Source organism: Cervus canadensis, chromosome 12, assembly GCF_019320065.1.
Source record: "Cervus canadensis isolate Bull #8, Minnesota chromosome 12, ASM1932006v1, whole genome shotgun sequence".
Classification (NCBI taxonomy): domain Eukaryota; kingdom Metazoa; phylum Chordata; class Mammalia; order Artiodactyla; family Cervidae; genus Cervus; species Cervus canadensis.
This window is the reverse complement of record NC_057397.1, coordinates 65,545,416-65,552,998: the sequence shown is the minus strand read 5'-3', so window position 1 is coordinate 65,552,998 and position 7,583 is coordinate 65,545,416. Positions and strand designations below refer to the sequence as shown.

At 43.1% G+C, this 7,583-nt stretch overlaps 1 long non-coding RNA gene across 1 annotated transcript in view; it reads left to right on the top strand.

Annotated features, from left to right (window-relative positions):
• Nucleotides 1-4,309: 4,309 nt before the first annotated feature.
• The window catches only part of LOC122451063, a 79,734-nt gene continuing 76,460 nt past the window's right edge, over nt 4,310-7,583 (top strand). The window contains exon 1 of the long non-coding RNA XR_006272297.1: nt 4,310-4,540. This is a non-coding gene — a long non-coding RNA (uncharacterized LOC122451063). The remainder of the gene's footprint in view (nt 4,541-7,583) is intronic.

Here is a 7,583-nt window from a genome sequence, read left to right as displayed (position 1 = left end):
ATCAAGTGGGCCTTAAGAAGCATTATACGAACAAAGCTAGTGGAGGTGATGGAATTCCAACTGAGCTATTTCAAATCCTAACCGGTGACACTGTTAAAGTGCTACACGCAACATGCCAGCAAATTTGAAAAACTCAGCAGTGGCCACTGGACTGGAAAAGTTGTTTTCATTCCGGTCCAAGGAAGGGCAATGCCAAACAATTGTACTCATTTCACATGCTAGCCAGGTAATGCTCAAAACCCTTCAAGCTAGGCTTAAGCAGTACGGGAAACTAGAACTTCCAGATGTACAAGCTGGATTTAGAAAAGGCAGTAGAACCAGGGATCAAATTGCCAACATCCGTTGGATCATAGGAAAAGCAAGGGAATTCCAGAAAAATGTCTACTTCTGCTTCATTGACTACGCTGGAAGCCTTTGACTGTGTGGGTCACAACCAATTGTGGAAAATTCTTAAAGAGATGGGAATACCAGACCACCTTGCCTGCCTCCTGAGAAATCTGTATGCAGGTCAAGAAGCAACAATTAGAACTGGACATGAACAATGGACTGGTTCAAAATTGGGAAAGTATGTCAAGACTATATTGTCACTCTGCTTATTTAACTTATATGCAGAGTACATCATGTGAAATGCTGGGCTGGATGAAGCTCAAGGTAGAATCAAGATTGTCAGGAGAAATAACCTCAGATAAGCAGATGTCACCACTCTTAATAGCAGAAAGTGAAGAGGAACTAAAGAGCTTCTTGATTAGGATGAAAAAGGAGAGTGAAAAGTCTGACTTGAAACTCAGCATTCAAAAAATGAAGATCACGGCATCCGGTCCCATCACTTCCTGGCAATAGATGGGGAATCAATGGAAACAGTGACAGATTTTATTTTCTGGGGCTCCAAAATCACTGCAGATGGTGACTGCAGTCATGAAATTAAAAGATACTTGCTCCTTGGAAGAAAAGCTATGACAAACCTAAACAGCATATTAAAAAGCAGTAACATCACTTTACCAACAAAGGTGCATATAGTCAAATCTATGGTTTTTCCAGTAGTCATGTATGGATATGAGTTGGACCATAAAGAAGGCTGAGTGCCCAAGAATTGATGCTTTTGAACTGTGATACTGGAGAAGACTCTTGGTAGTCCCTTGGACTGCGAGGAGATCAAACCAGTCAATCCTAAAGGAAATCAACCCTGACTATTCATTGGAAGGACTGATGTTGAAGCTGAAACTCCAGTACTTTGGCCACCTGATGCAAAGAACCAGCTCATTGGAAAAGACCCTCATGCTGGGAAAGATTGAAGGCAGGAGAAGGGGCGACAGAGGATGAGATGGTTGGATGGCATCACCGACTCAATGGGCATGAGTTTGAGCAAACTCCAAAAAATGTGAAGGACAGAGAACCCTGGTGTGCTGTAGTCCACGAGGCTGCAAAGAGTCTGACATGACTTAGTGACTGAACGACAGTACTAAGTATCTGTTATATTTTAAACTTAAGGGTCATTTCTATAATGGTTATTTTTAATGGCATTCTCTTAAAAATACAAAATTTCTTAATTACTTTGGCATCTGAAGTAAGAAAATTTTTTTGCAACCATATACTTAATATACCAAATTTCAACCCTAGGAAGTAGAATTTTTAAGCCTTTTAACCAACAGTATTGCTCTTTGCATCCACTGTAAATGTAGTGTTTGGCAAAAACAAATTGGCAACAGAATTGCTTGGCTTGATAATGTTATCCTTTTAATTGAATAGTAATAGAAAAGGTAGTGGAAGTTGGTTGAGGACATTGCTAATACTATGTTGTCTTTGCCATCCAAACCATTGTTATATTTGATTATTCACATTAGTTGAAATGATTGCTGTAAAGCTTTGATGGTATTAGCTAATAGTTTATCAAAAAAGGAGTACTGTAGTCAGTATCGCTTTAATCAGATTTCACTCCAGTCAGCTTAATGTTTTGAGGAAATAGTGTGCTTTAATTTTAGCTTTATTGAGATATAATTCACTTAGCATAGAGTTCGTCCATTTAAAGCATACAGTTAAAAAATTAAGCTGAAGCTTAACAGTTCAATGGTTTTTGTTATAATCTTAAAACCATCACCACCGTTTCCAGAACATTTTTATCACTTCAAAGTTGCCCTGCACACATTAGTGATCACTCCCCTTTTACTCCCCAATCTCCCCAGCCCCAGACAACCACTAATCTACTTTTCTGTGTATAGATTTGCCTTACGTGGACATTTCACAAATCAAGTCATACTTTATGTGGTCTTTGGTGACCTGCTTTTTTTCAGGGGACCTGTGAGGATGCCCTCCTCACCCTGCCTAGCCATCTCATTCTGAGCCATCCACACAGGAGGACACTTTACTCCGCGTGGTCTCCGACTTCCTCCCTGGGCCGCTCCCACTCCCGACTGAGCGCCCTCCTCATCCTGCTTTGACACCAGGCCCAAAGCCTCACCCCTGTGTGAACGCCCTTCCTCTTCACTGTGCTTGGGTTAGGAACTCCAGCTCCAACTGAACCACCCATGCCAGGCTCCCAACTCTGTGCATGTGGACATCTTGCCCGCTCTGGGCTTTGACTCACTGCACCAGGCCGCCTGTCCTCCTCACCCCATCACCACCCTCCCCAACGCACTCTCCTCTCTGGCTCTGACCCTCAACCCCCACCAGGCTCCTCTGTACAGACCCTTCCCTTCCTGTGGTCCACCCAGTGGCTTAGGACCAAATGCTCAGAAGGAGAAGGGAAGGACCTATGCACATGATACACCTCCTAGAAAAAGAAGAAAGGCAGGTTGGTGGTGAAAGAAAGCAAGCAAGCGAGCAGGGGGATATCTGAAACAAACTCACCCGATGGCATGTACAGATAAGAACTCAGCTGCTCTGCCTGAAGGGAGGTGTGGAGCCAAGAAGCAGTCCAGCCCTTGGCTTGTCCTCCCGCCACCTTGCTAAGACCCCGGGGGATTTACAAACCCTGGCTTTAAACCAAGTCAGCTGACATTTGTATGTTGCCCAAGATAATCCACGTGGTTTCCCGTTTTTATTTAATGAAGACTGGAAAATTGTAAAGTTATGTTCAGGGTTGAAGCTGAAGTTCCAATACTTTGGCCACCTGATGCGAAGAGCTGACTCATTAAAATTAAAAAAGACCCTGATGCTGGAAAAGATTGAAGGCGGGAGAAGGGGACGACAGAGGATGAGATGGTTGGATGGCATCACTGACTCAGTGGACATGAGTTTGAGCAAGCTCCGATAGATGGTGAAGGGCAGGGAAGCCTGGTGTGCTGCAGTCTATGGGGTTGCAAGGAGTCAGACAGGACTGACTGAACAACAAATGTTCAGGGCTTTAGTTTAACTTATAAATAAATCATAAATCAACTTGTTTTAATAGTGCTGTGACCCTGAATCTAGAACACGCTTGAGGGAGGAGACCTAAGACCTCAATTTCAATGAGGAATCTGTGAATGGAATATACTGAATTTTAAGAGAGCTTTAGTGAAAGGAACCAGAGGAATGGGTTTGAAGCACACAGTTCTCAAGAAATTATTTGAAAATGTATTTCTTTGATATAAAAAATAAATGGCTACTATTATACACAATTCTATATATGTGAGCCAGGATGGTAAACCATGATATAATTTCAGAAAATTACATGAGTCACATGTATAAAGGTAATGTCGCTAATTAAATGAAAATAATTATACAGAATAATACGTCATCAAGAAATAGAAAAGCAGAGCAAACTGCAGGGGCAAGGACAATGAGTTTAAAAGAGATTATATTTTTAGAATACCTGGATTTTTTTAAGACCAGTTTACTTTTAACTTGGTATAGTAAAGCATATTTTGGGATATAATGACTCAGTTTCATAGGTTTCTAGCTTTTTTTTTTTTTGGTTTCTAGCTTTTAAAAGCTCTCTTCCTGAATTCAAGCAGAATGATATTTTTCAGGGTCAAATTTCCACGCATCTTTTAATTATTGATTTTGTTAATATTTCACTTTGGGGTCTACGGAAGAATGGTTTATCTCGCTGTGGGATGACAAAGAGAAGAAAGCTCTTCTGAGAGAATAAATTGGGCATGCCAGCAGCGGTGATAATTGGAATGCTAGCAAAATGCAGCTCAGCCAGGGCTTATTCTCATTTCAAGTCATTCTGTGTCCTAGTCTGTCATCAGATGAGTGGCTTTGAAGTCTGCTCCCAGGCTGCTTTGTTTGGCCTTGGAGGATAGCCACTAATTAGGACGTTATGTATCTAAAGAATGCAGCTCTTTCCAAGCCTTTGCCAGTTCTTAGAACAGCGAGCTTTGGAAGGAAAGATTGGGATTTGCTTCCTGGCTCTGGAGGTTTGGAGGAAACCCAGCTCAACTGTGACTCAATTGCCTGTTTCTTGGGCTCATTTGGGACTGGCTGGGGCAGAAGGCGGCCTTGCTTAGCCTTTTATCCCCAGTGTCTCACATCGTGCCTGATAATAGTAAGCGCTCAACACATCTGCCTGTTCAACTGAGTGCGATATGTCTCCCCTGGAGCATCCTCTTCTGGGAGAAAGGTAAGTGTATCCTGAGTGTGCCTGGGAACCCCAGGCGGCCTGCTCCAGCCCATCCGGCCGGCTCTGAGGGTGTGCCGGCCGGCGGGGTGGGGGGTGGCCCGGCTTGTGCTCCAGCGCCAGGACGAGCCCATGTGGGGCTGCCCTGGGAAAGGAGTCTGTGCCCCTTCACCGTCTGTGCCCTGCCTTTGCTGAGCAAGAGCCTTTCTTGGTTTCCACATTTCTGCAAAAGAAAGTCACATAAGTTTTTCCTTTTGCAAGTGAGCTTTGGAAGTAGAATCTGCTCTGGGAAAGGTGAAGAACTTTTCTACTCATCTTTGCTGTTGTTGTTTAGTCGCTAAGTCATGGCCCGATTTGTTGCCACCCCATACTGTAGCCCACCAGGCTCCTCTGTCCATGGAATTTTCCAGGCAAGAATACTGGAGTGTGTTGCCATTTCCTTCTCCAGGGGATCGAACCTGAGTCTTCTAAGACTCCTGCATTGCAGGCAGATTCTTTACCACTGAGCCACCTGGGAAGCCTCTACTCATTATGACCTCTTTGCTAATTGCTTAGGTTACTCAAATCCTTTCTCAAACTAGTCTAAGGATAAATACTAAGCTTCAGGCAGACTTCTGATGGACAGACTGCCTCTCAGCAGGAAAAACTTTCCTAGTAACTTTTCTTTGGGAACAATTTGAATATGTATTTAAATTTAGAGGACATATTGCTGTATTTTCCTATGAAATGAGAGGCCAAGAGCTGTCTCTTTATTGAAGTCTATGGCTGAATTTAGATCTGCAGAGGCCAAGACTGTGATCTATTGGTAACTTCAAAATACAGCATATTATAGGGATGTATTGGGGATTACCAGGTGGTGCAGTGGTAAATAATCCGCCTGCCAATGCAGGAGATGGAAGAGATTTGGGTTTTGACCCCTGGGTTGGGAAGATCCCCTGGAGTAGGAAATGGCAACCCACTCTAGTATTCTTGCTGGAGAATTCCATGGACAAAGGGGTCTGGTGGGTTACAGTCCATGGGGTCCCAAAGAGTCGGACATGAATGAGTTACTGAGCATGCACGTATAGGGATGCATGGTAAAAAATACCATCTTTTCCCAGGTATTAAAGTTTTAGTCAGTATTCCATTGAAGGCTGTATGGCTGAAGAAAAATTCAAGATCTTATCAATTTTTCACAAAATATTGTGATGATCTGAGTTTGAAAAATAGGATTTTTAAAACTTGGTATTACTCTTGTTTCTAATGGCAAAAAAGAAAGTTGAGAACTGACTCAATAGGATTTCCTTACAAGTAAACTTCATAAACAAAATCTGGATATAATATATTTCAATAAAAGAAACTATATAATATTTTAAAATGGCACAAGCATGGAATAATCTCTGGATTACTGGAAAAGCCATTGCTTTGACTAAACAGACCTTTGTCAGCAAAGTAATGTCTCTGCTTTTTAATACGCTTTCTAGGTTTGTCATAGCTTTTCTTTCAAGGATCAAGTGTCTTAATTTCATGTGACCATCAGCAGTGATTTTGGAGCCCAAGAAAATAAAGTCTGTCACTATTTCCCCATCTATTTGCCAAGAAGTGATGAGACCAGGTGCCATGATCTTCATTTTTTGACTGTTGAGTTTTAAGCCAGCTTTTTCACTCTCCTCTTTCCCCTTCCTCAAGAGGCTTCTTAGTTCCTCTTCACTTTCTGTCATAAAGATGGTGTCATCTGCATATCTGAGGTTATTGATATTTCTCCCAGAAATCTTGATTCCAGCTTGTGTTTCATCCAGCCCGACATTTCTCATGCCGTATTCTGCATATAAGTTAAATAAGCAGGGTGACAATATACAGCCTTGATGTACTCCTTTCCTAATTTGGAACCAGTCTGTTGTTCCATGTCTCGTTCTAACTTGCTTCTTGACCTGCATACAGGCCAATTTTGTGTAGTCTCCTTGTGAAAAGAAACTGCAAAGCAAATGACTTGGAATCTTAGACAAAAAAATTAATTGCCAGAAACAGACAAGCAGTGTACATGAAATTATCAGGGGAGAGTGGGAAGAATCCAATAGGCATTCAAGAACACTGACACTTAAGGGAAAGGAGAAAGACATATTGAAAAGGGGATTTAAGGGAGGGAAATCAAGAGTGTTCCTGAAGCCAAGAGAGGAGAGTGAGGATATCTGTAAGACAGTGACTGATGTGATGTGTTGTGGAGTCTGGGTTTGCTAGGGAAACCCAGGAAGGGAGGGATTTGACAGGGAGGAAGTAAAACCAGGCGGGGGTTGATAGAGAAGGAGAAAGCAGAGGAGTCACGATACAGAAGATCTCACTGACAGAAAATTCGGATGTGACGATGATGGCTGGAGTGAAAAGAACTAAGATTGAAGCTACTCAGGACAATGGCAGGACTAGGGGTGGACAGAAGATGGAGCAAGGTGCCAAAGGCTCCTTGAATGAGGACGAAGAATGATGGGGTTGGCGTCTGACACTGACAGAGGACAGTATAGAGGCTCATTTCGCATCAGCAGGAATGGGTAAGCTGTCATTGGGAGCCGACAGTGTGATTCTCCTCCCGCTCTTGGGTCCAGTCTGGATGAATGGCATCTCCTTGGGAAGGTGACAGGGGAGGAGTGGTGGCCTTGCAGTGATGAGCTGCGACTGGTTTAGCCTGAAGAGGTGAAGGGGAGACCCACTGTGACCTGGTTGTGGGCAAGAGAGATTTTATCATGGAATGAAGTTCCAGAGGGCTCGTGGAGAAAGGTTATGGAGAGAAGGGAGCAGGCGTAGGAGGTGATCAAGGACAAGGAAACTCAGAGCTCTTTGGAGGTTACAGTGTGTCTAAGAGATCCAGTAGTCATGTATGGATGTGAGAGTTGGACTATAAAGAAAGCTGAGCACAGAAGAATTGATGCTTTTGAACTGTGGTTTTGGAGAAGACTCTTGAAAGCCCCTTGGACTGCAAGGAGATGCAACCAGTCCATCCTAAAGGAGATCAGTCCTGGGTGTTCATCGGTAGGACTGATGTTGAAGCTGAAACTCCGATACTTTGGCCACCTGA